The following is a 7,894-nucleotide window of genomic DNA, read 5'->3' on the forward strand; positions in this document are numbered from 1 at the left end:
CTTACCTGTACCCCGAGCCACACGAACCTTTCTCTGCGTAAATGATGTCCCAAGGGAAGACAGTAGAGGGCAAATGGAGGCCCACAGTCAGGTGTACGGATGCAGAAAGCAGCCCCAGTGGGAAGAGGCCACACTCGACAAGCTTCCTCTCACGTGGAATTCTGCTAGTGCCGTGAGAGCCGAGGAGGCGCAGCCCAGGGCAGAGGGAGACCAGTGACTATTGAATGGGGTCACTTCTCCCCATTGCCTGCAAGGTCCTCCCTTTTGCGTCCACACCCTAACCGTCTAATCTGATTTCCTGCAATGTGTAAAACAAACTATCTTCTCTTCTCCAGTGTCTCTTCAACTGGCCTTATCATCTCCACGTCAGCCTCGCCTTTGTGCCTTTGCCCACAAGGTCCTCCTAGTCTGAAATCACCTTCCCCTTCTTCTTCTACCAACACTTCGCATCCTTCCAAAGCCCAGATCTTCCCGACGACTCCAGTTTGCCCCCAGACCACCTCCACAGAATTCACAGAACTCTTCAAGCCTGTGCTCCCCACTCATCACTGAATTCTCATCTTGCACTGCTTCCTAAATTTTACTTCTTATCACGACTACTAGATTATACGGCCCTTCGAAGTAGAGATTTTTAAAATATTTTTCTTATATCCTCCACAGCACCAGCTTAGAACCAGTAAGGGATCACCAACTACTTGTTGCCTGCTTGAATACTTCAATGGCAACTTTCATTTAGTAAAGCACCTAAAACCAGTGATTTCCCAAACTTTGTTTAGTTACAACTCAGGCTACTGACTGGTACCTCATAGCATATCTCCAAATCAAACCACCTCAGAAGAAAAATTAAATTTAATTAAAAACTACATGTTATACATCACAGAGCACTTTTGGGAAATGGACATTAGCATTGGCAAGAGGTGAAAAACACAAGCTAGAAGTTCCAGATTGAAATCTACATCATTTAGAATTTCGGTTCTGTTTCATTTCTGAACTAGACAACTTTAAAGTTCAGATTTGCACAACTTAGTCTTTAGATTTACTTCATCAAACCTTGGGTAGTATTTAAACTACCCATACAGTTGAGCCCAGCCACAGTCAGTCACAAGCATATGCATTCTCTAGAATATCTGGAAAATCAAAAAGCCAACGACTGTAACTTTTAATGTTTCAAAAATCTTGTTAGGACTGTGGTGAGGGGCACTGAATATCAAAGCAACACCCCCCGTCCGTCCCACTATGAATTGGTTCTACACCTTACAGCAGGTAGATCAGAGTCGTTACAACGTTTGGCCTAGAGTAAAAGCTAAACAAAATTAGAAAAATTTCTTTTGACACCAAAGAAATACTTTCAAAGAAGCAAAATCCTTACCTGTTGCAGAACGCCGAAGGAATTTCTTGACAGTAAAATGACTGACTCCGGAAATCAAATTTGTTCAGCAAAATGATGTGAAAACAAAAGCGGCCCAAGCCTTTTCACTGTGGTTGATTTCCTCCTAGGATTAACCTCTCCCTCGCTCCCGAGAACATTAACTGGTTCACACTAGAAGAACTGAAAATACAAGAGTTGGGCTGGCAGGGAGTCCACCCCAAGATGGCTGGGTTTAGTGTGCGTGAGGCAGCAGGAGCAATCCGAATGTGACAACAGAGATTAGCAAGTTCCTGTGCCTAAGTCAGTTTCCTGCAGCCGGCTTCTCCGCAGAGGGGGTTTCATTTGTGTGGGTTTAGGGGGGTGTGTGTGCACGTGCGTTTCTCTCCATTAGAATATGAAACTTCCCCAGATCAGAGGCAGAATAAGGCCTTTGCTGCACCGCTGGGTTTGTGTTGAATTTATCTCCCACCCCACTCCGAGACTGTATTTCTCTCCCGCTTCGCCCCATTTTCCTCCAGCAAAGCCCAGCGTAAAACTGAAGAATGGAAGACCGAAGAGTCCAAATGATTCCTCATGGAAGTAAAATTACAAAAAAAAAAAAAGTCCATGCCACTGATCCGTCTTGGTTAATCTGAGCTTAGGAAACAGCACCTTAGAACTTCCCTCACATCAGCTCGGGGAAAACAGGAGGTGGGTTGTCTGCCTTGCTTTGCTGCATTAAACACTATCAAATAATATTTTGCAAAGAACAGGCTTAGTAAGAGTTCAAGCAGCCCCCGCCGTGCGTTCACCCCTGTGTGGATGGGCACCTGGGCTGGGAGGTACCTGGCGATGAGTTGCTTTTTCAGACTCCTCAGAGTTTCATTATTTGCCTAAAAACACAAGTTTACTTGTTTTGTCCTAATGGGCAATCCAGGTGTAGAGACCATCTGCAACTACTTAGGTTATGGCTAAACGCCTAACCCAACAAATGGAACTTTCGTGATGTGGTCACACCCCCCTGTGCCCCGAATCCCTGAGTAACTGTTGATGCTACCGCTCACAGTGATAGCTTGGTCAAAACACCTGCCGGCCATAAGGATAAAATCAACTCCATGCCTTTTATTTTATTTTATCAGTGCATCGGCCCCACACTCAAAGATTTGAGTTTAATTGGGCTGGGTGGGGACCGGACGTCAATATTATTTTAAACCCCTCTGATTATTCTAAAGTGCTGCTGCCACTCTAATGGATGAGAAGGAGGAAAGAACATTCCAAGCAGAGGCGAACAGTACATGCAAAGGCCCCGAGGTAGGAAAGAAGTTGGCATGTTCAAAGAAGTGAAAGCAGATGACTGTGCTTGCAGCACAGTTGTAGAGGGAATCAATGGTACGAGGAGAGCATTCTTATCAATAGACACACAATTACCAAGTTCACAAGACTTTCATATGAACCCAAGTGTCAATTTGTTGATGCATAGTAAGAACTCAATCTGCCAGCTGAGATCCTTGAGCCTTCCGAAGAGCACATTATCTTCTAGAAAATCCTCTGTGGGAGGCCAGGTGTGGTGGTGGTGGCTCACACCTATAATGCCAGCACTTTGGGAGGCCAAGGGGGGAGCACTGCTTGAACCTAGGAGTTCGAGACCAGCCTGGGCAACATAGTGAGATCCCATCTCTACAAAAATGTAAACATTAGCTGAGCAACCACACCCGTAGTCCCAGCTACTCAGGAGTCCAAGGCAGGATTGCTTGAACCCATGAGGTTGAGGTTGCAATGAGCTGCGATCCACCACCACACTCCAGCCTGGGGACACAGCAAGACTCTGTCTCAAAAAGAGAGAGAGAGAGAGAACGAGACAGAAGAAGGGAAGGGAAGGGAGGGAAGGGAAGAAAGAAAAGAAAGAAAGGAAAGAAAGGGAAAATCCTCTGTGGAAAGCCAGATCACCATGGTGATGTTATCCGCTGAGCAGAACATAAGCTTGTGGACACTTTATTTACTTCTGGTTTTGTTCATCAAAGGATTTAGAGCATCTTGCAAAAATACTTACACCTTAGCAAAATGAAACAATTAAAAACAAGAAATATGAAAACGAGGCCAAGAGAAGTGAAGACAAAAGCGACACTAAAACTGGGGTAAGGTTAATTACAGAGAATGTATGCCATGTGGCTCTACGCTCTTCAGCAACGGGTATGAAGCAGGAACTACCACCACCCAGAAAACTCTTTGCCCACGGAAGAAACATAAACAAAGAGCTCAGAACCATGAGGCCTCCCTGGCTCCCCAGTGCTGAGATTAAAGAGGAACTCTGCCCCCTGGATTCCCAGAGAGAGACAACATGGCTGAAGTGAAACACCATGTTTAGACTCCATGCAGCCAGCCACAAGTCTGTGAGGTGGTTCCTTACACTTTTCCTCCATGTATGCTGATTGCATCTCACCAAAGAGTTCACTAAAAGCAACTCCAGGGCGTGCGGCGGGGAGAATGCAGCAGGAGATTAACAGAGTGTGCCATGCCACAACACTGCTTTGATGTTCCAGCTTTATCCAGAGATGAAAAATGACTTCATGGGCCGGGCACAGTGGCTCATGCCTATAATCTCCACACTTTGGGAGGCCGAGGCAGGCGAATTGTTTGAGCCAGGAGTCAAAGACCAGCCTGAGCAATATAGCGAGACCCAGTCTCTAAAATAATAATAATAATAATAATAATAGGCAGAGTGCGGTGGCTCACGCCTATAATCCCAAAACTTTGGGAGGCCGAGGAGGGCAGATCGCTTGAGGTCAGGATTTCGAGACCAGCCTGGTCAACATGGTGAAACCCCACCTCTACTAAAAATACAAAAATTAGCCGGGCATGGTGGTGCATTCCTGTAATCCCAGCTACTCAAGAGGCTGAGGCAGGAAAATTGCTTGAACCCGGTAGGCAGAGGTTGCAGTGAGCTGAGATCACACCACTGCACTCCAGCCTGGGCAACAGAGTGAGACTTCAGCTTAAATAATACTACTACTAATAATAATAAAGAAAAATGATTTCAGATATGCTTCAGAAAATTCAGGATAAAAAGTTTGTCTCATTCAAGTTTCTAAAAGATTTAAAGAGGCAAAGAGTTCAAAACTGGTTGCCCCTCCAACAAGAGATCCAGTGTCCTTTAAGGGGGACACTGTCTCCCCTTCAGAAAGCAGAGGAGTCACACAAGGACAGCTTCCTGTACGGACAGACCCCCTCCATCTCCTAAGTAGAAAGGGAGGTGAGGCTCTGCCCTTTGGGAAACAAAGCTAGAAACGCCACCAGCATGATTTATCACGAGCTCCAGGCCTCAGGCCTTGTACCATTTTCTGCACGAAAGTGGAGACATACTCCAGAGTCGGGATGGACTGGGTGTCCTCAGGCACAAGCACTCCCATCCCATCCTGGAAGGGACTAGGAAGGGCACTGTCGTGCCTGGCTGCGAGACCCCTGTCCCTTTCACCCCATGGCTGACCATCCTTCTGCATCCGAAGAACTGGCTTTCTGTGCCTGGAATTGCCAGTTTTAGATGATCTAGTACAGTCCAGCACTGGGCTTCCTCCTACTCCTGACTTACACACCTCTAATCTTCACACAGTTTAATCTCAGAGAGGATTTTCTTAGACAGAGGGGACAGGGGGTCGCCATCTAATTTTCTTCCTTTCTTGAAAATGTCTTTTTGGTGTCTCTCTCTCTCCCCACTCCCCTCCTCCCCCACCCCGCCCCTCCTCTCCTCTCTCTCTCTCTCTCTCTCGTTCTCATTCTTTTAACAGACTTTTAACCGACAGGGGTAGTGGTGAGAGGAGGAAGCAAATGCTGAAAATACATGCACACATTCACAGACACACACGCACCCGAGCCCCACAGCGTGTCCCTTCTGATGCTGTGTGGTCCGTCCTTGGGATGGGGTAGGGGGAAATCCTGGGGACTTCAGAGTGGCAGGAGGAAGGAAACCATGGGTCCGCAGTCCCTAACTGGGACTCAGAGGCCCCCTCTGAGCCATCTTCCAGGAAGCCATCTGCAGCCACCACCCACCTCCCCTGCAAGCCCAGTGAGGTGCCCTCCCAGGGGCTCCACAGCACGTTGTGTTAACACAGCCGGAGCACTCACCAAACGGCCCTGTAGTGTTCACTTCAGAGGTCCCAAGGCTCGGGGTCCAGCCTTGCTCACTCAGAAATCCCAGGCACCGAACAGTCATTCAACAACCGCTTTCTGACCAGTAGATTGATTCTCCCATCTCACAGCCTCACAGCTGCCCTTTACAGTAAACACTTTAAACCCTATTTTAACAGCCAAGGAAACAGAGACTTCAACTGGTTAAATGATTTGCATAAGACCCTATGGCCTACGAAAACCAGAACCAAGATTCACCCCATTCATCTGTCCTGGCCGGTCACTCCCGCTGCCTCCCCACAGAGAGAACTGAACCAGCGCGGGCAAGGAGGAGCAGCCAGAGCCCCGAGGCCCAAGGCCCATTTTCTTGGCCCTAAACATGCCCCCTCCAGGATTCTCTGTGCAAACGGTCCCAGTCAGGTCAAGGTGAAAAAGCAAAGACTTACTTTCTCAAAACCACCTGCATCAGAAATGTTCTCTGACATGGCAAAAGAACAGCTTACTTTTACTTTAATAGTCTCCTGTGAACAAAGACCTCTTTTACTGAGGTTTTTAAAATAATATGACAACTACCTGTGTACCCTGAACTCATGCATAAGCACTATGTTTGCTCATTGCAAAGCTGTTATGCCACTTACACCAGCGAAAACTCTTAATGACAATTGTAATTGTATGAATAGTAAATCTTAGAAACCTTGAGACATGATTCATCTACTAAATAATTTCAACGCTGGGTTAGTGAGATGCCTTTGCCTCCCCCTTGCTATTAGCATATTAACTGAAATGATTTAGATTCAGTGGGTAGCTTTTAATGTTTACACAGACCCTCATTTATGCCACCTAATAAAATATTTCAGTGAGTTGTGAAGATAGGTAATATGTACTAAGACCTTGTCTGAAGGCTCTGAATTTCAAACCCAGGCCATTAGTCATATTGCAATTATTCTCACCCAGTTCCCCACTGGATGATGAACAACTGTATTAAAACAAAATATCCTTTCTTTCTGATTGAGAGATTTCATGATAAGAACTATAAAATGTTAAGAGAATGATCTTAATTCTGATGTAACTTTTAGTGTAAAAATACATTGATATAAAATACTTTCTAAATTCAGAATATTGAAATAGCTTCAAAATGCCACAGGCTAGAAATCTCATGGGTGATTTCCTCTTTCTGCATTTTAATTCATTGTAAAAAAAAAAAAAAAACCACCCTGCCTAACCAGATAATAGCATTTGAAACATCTTCTAGCTTCCCTCTTATTGCCATAACCATAAAAACACCATTTCCCCTGCTGTTATTCTCATCATTTATTTTCTCTTTAAATATGTTAATGTATCATAACATATTGCTTTTTGTTTCAGTGAATATTTGGTTCTCAGGATTCTCAACTGCCATGTTTATTCTGGTTTGTTTGCCCTGGATAACTGTGTTGATCTAGCAAACATTCACATCCTGGTTCTTTTTATTGCAGAGCCATAATTCATAAGAAGACAGGGTCTTGTTGTGGAAGATGATAGCATCCGAAGTGATAATTCAAGCTGTGGCTCTAAAGTTATGATACACCTTTTTTTAAAAAAGCCTGTCAGAGCAGAGCAAATGTAGTCAAATGACCGTTTCCCTTCAAAGCAGTCCCTCGATAGTTGATGCACTTTTGCAATATCGCAGACATTAGTCAAAGTGCATTTAGACCCTTTTTACAATATCCTTGAGAGACAGCTTAATCAACTACAAAACAAAACCAGTATCTCTGCATTCTGTTCACAACTTGTTTTTGACTCAAAATAGTACCTGGCTTTTTAACCCACCTTATTCACTGGATGTAGCTCCGAATGGCTGTCTCCTAAAATCAAATCCACTCTAAAAGGAAAAAGATTTTGCCATCATTGACAAAGTTTTTAAAGATTGTGCTGCAGGCTCTGGGAGTGAGTCCAGAGGAGGAGTTTAAAATGTAGTGTTAGTAAGAGCAGTATCTTTGGGTCAAGTGCCCGCGCTCCTAGGGAATGACTGCAAAGCACAGGACACGCACAGTGATGTAGAAATTCATCAGCGGGAGGAGTGAAGAAGAAGGTCATCACTGCTTCTTCTCAAACTTGTGTCTTACTCATTGCATTGATAGGGATCTTCAGTTTGAGCACAAACATCACAGGGTAACTGCAACCCAGCACATCTGCTCACAGCGGGTGCTGCAAACATTTCAGTTGTGAGGCAGGGCAGACCGAGTGTTAACTTGCCATCTTTTCAAAATAACAGATCTCCTCGCTGTTCTGTAGGGAACAGGTTGAAGCTTACACTAAAAGGCAATCTGAAATTTTGGAGAAATACAAATTTGGATTCAGACAAAACAAGATGCAAATCCTGGCTCCACTTATTACTAAAGATGAGACCCTGATCTGCCCATCTGCAAAACAGGTATAATATCT

General features: G+C 44.9%; 1 protein-coding gene across 7 annotated transcripts in view; it reads right to left on the minus strand.

The window, feature by feature from the left end:
• Positions 1–7,568, minus strand: part of LOC105487724 (ras homolog family member H) — a 136,994-nt gene extending 129,426 nt beyond the window's left edge. For 2 of the 7 annotated variants that reach the window (XR_011621343.1, XM_071093693.1), the window contains exon 1: positions 1,370–1,873. The gene's annotated coding sequence lies outside the window, so the exon portion shown is untranslated. The other 5 variants (XM_011751325.2, XM_011751328.2, XM_011751330.2 and 2 more) reach the window with 4 other exon arrangements.
• Positions 7,569–7,894: the final 326 nt, after the last annotated feature.

This window comes from Macaca nemestrina, chromosome 3 (genome assembly GCF_043159975.1).
Source record: "Macaca nemestrina isolate mMacNem1 chromosome 3, mMacNem.hap1, whole genome shotgun sequence".
Classification (NCBI taxonomy): domain Eukaryota; kingdom Metazoa; phylum Chordata; class Mammalia; order Primates; family Cercopithecidae; genus Macaca; species Macaca nemestrina.